The sequence below is a fragment of the Centroberyx affinis genome, unplaced genomic scaffold, assembly GCF_046629955.1.
Source record: "Centroberyx affinis isolate AG114_WGS23_722 - 3 ecotype Tasmania unplaced genomic scaffold, CSIRO-AGI_Caff_v1 ptg002022l_1, whole genome shotgun sequence".
Classification (NCBI taxonomy): Eukaryota; Metazoa; Chordata; class Actinopteri; order Beryciformes; family Berycidae; genus Centroberyx; species Centroberyx affinis.
The window spans coordinates 87,501-90,000 of NW_027280361.1; positions in this window are offsets into that span (position 1 = coordinate 87,501).

Below are 2,500 nucleotides of genomic sequence, written 5' to 3' on the forward strand. Positions count from 1 at the left end.
GACTTAGAATGCTTTTTTATACTCAGCTTCCATTTTCATTAACAAGATGCCACTGATATATATTATTTTTTTGCTCAAGAAAAGTTTACTATAATAACTAATAACTTCTTTCTAATAACTTCATGACTACACACACTCACACATATGCACAGGTACAGTCACACACACACACACACACACACACACACACACACACACACACAGGTCCCCCAGTGTAGAGAAAGGTAACGGAGTTGGCCTCAGGGATTCCCTCTCTCCTTGGGGAGGTTGAGCTCCTCAGGGAGTCACAGCAACACCACTGTCCCTATGGCAATATGCAAATCCCTATATGATATTTCCCACCATGCAGTGCTCCAAGGCCCCTAAAGACTTGTTCTGTTTCTACTTCACCCCTTTCTGGAAAGATAGATTTTCATTTTAAGTTTTATACATTTTGACAAAACTGATGAAAGAGGCATTTTCTGAATCTAAATCCTCATGCTCATACATATGTACCTATTCCGGATTTTGCCATTTCTAGCTAGACACCTGGACTCACTAGACCAGGGAGAGGTTTGATATGAAAATCACTCAAGCTCCAGTAATATCCAATGCTTGCTGAATGAATGCAAGCCAAAGTTGCCTGGTGATAAATTTCAATATGTGCAGCTTTGGGCATACAGTAAGTGCCTCCAGCAACTGAGCAGCAATGAGAGGTGTGATGCATTGGAAAAGGAGCAAGCATGTCCTATTTTTGTCACTGAAAAAATATGGACACCTAATGTGCCTCAAGAAGAAACTGTTCAATTAACTTAATTGTTATCAAGAAGCTTAACAGAGTATAATACTACTTGTTCACACTTGACTTTCCATTTACTTTCATCAGAGGAAAAAAGTCTCTGCAATCTGCCACATGCTGCCCTCAAGAAAGTTGACATTATGTTTTAATACCATACATTCAGTAGATTGATTTCAAAACCTATGAACAAAATAGTGCAATCAATGTTTTTTTTGTTTTTTTTTCACAAAGTGTAATATGAAAACTAACAGTGCATCCAAAGACAATCTGAAGCGACCAGTCGGAGGTTTGACAACCTCCAGTGCAGCCAATTAAACGGCCCAGCAAAGCAGGAACAGGTGGTCTGGCGCAGTGTGGCACGGTTCAGGTTGTGGCAGAACTGGTTCAACAGGGTCTCTCTGCCGTTTCTGCGAAAGGCACTGAAGGGCGTGATGGATCCTCAATCAGCGCGCTTGCTGTCAGAGACGCGGGGATTTGCATCATACCTTGAGCGTTTTAAATGGCTGCACATATCATAATAAAATAAAAAATAAAATAAATGAAATGAGTAAATCAGGTCTCATGAAATGAAATGACAGGCAGGTTGAAACAGCGGGTGAGTGTGTGTGTTTCTTGCCACCAGCGTCAACATTAAACACATCAGATTGAAGCCACCCTCCAGGGTAGCATCACTCAGCCAGGTGTGTGTGTGTATGCATGTGTGTGTGTGAAGGTGTGTGTGTGTGGTGAAGCCTAGGTCTTTTATCTACTTTCCCATTTCCTCTGGTTTTTGTTTATCTACAGATTTATTTATATATTTCAGCTGAAATGGAGTAGAGAACACACACACACACACACACACACACATTGATCTATCGATGTATTGATGTGTGAGTGGGTGTCAGTTTTTTATTTTCTATCTCCCTCCAATTATTTCATTATTTTCCCTCCGTATAATCTCCTGCAGAGTTTTTACACTTGAGTTAACTTGAGTGTTGTTTTTCTTTGCCAAAAGCAGTTGAATGCTGAAAGTTAGTTAGGAAAAATCCTTGACAGGATATCCTGATTCTCATTTGGGAAAGGTAGGACCTAACTTATATGAGACTCAGGCAGTGCCTCTTGGTATGCTTGAGCAGTTTTGATTCACAACTCCAAACTTTTCTTTGTTAAGAAAAGTGATAAGATATTTAGGCTTAGGAGACTGTAGGCTCATTACTGTTACATTACTCTTTTCATTCTGGTTTTGCTTGTTGTTTCACTGTCCAGCTCTCTTGCTGTTTCCCTGTCAGTCTCCTGACTCGTCCCTTACCTTCCCCTCCTTCGCTAGGACAGTAGTAGCTTTCCACGTTGCCTTCTCTCTCTCTCTCTCTCTCTCTCTCTCTCTCTCTATCTATCTCTCTGTTTCTCTCTTTCACGCAGACTTTCCGTTTCACCCCCCCATATCTCTTATCTCTTTCCTTCTCTCTGTCACTCCCTCTGTCTCTCTTCCTCTCCCCCTACCTTGTCACTTTGCCTTTTTCCTCTCTCTCTCTCTCTCTCCCTCCCTCTCTCCATCTCTCTGTTTCTCTTTCATACACTTTCCATTTCACCCCCCTCATATCTCTTATCTCTTTCCTTCTCTCTGTCACTCCCTCTGTCTCTCTTCCTCTCCCTCTACCTTGTCACTTTGCCTTTTTCCTCTCTCTCTCTCTCTCTCTCTCTCTCTCTCTCTCTCTCTCCCTCCCTCTCTCCCACTTCTCTCTC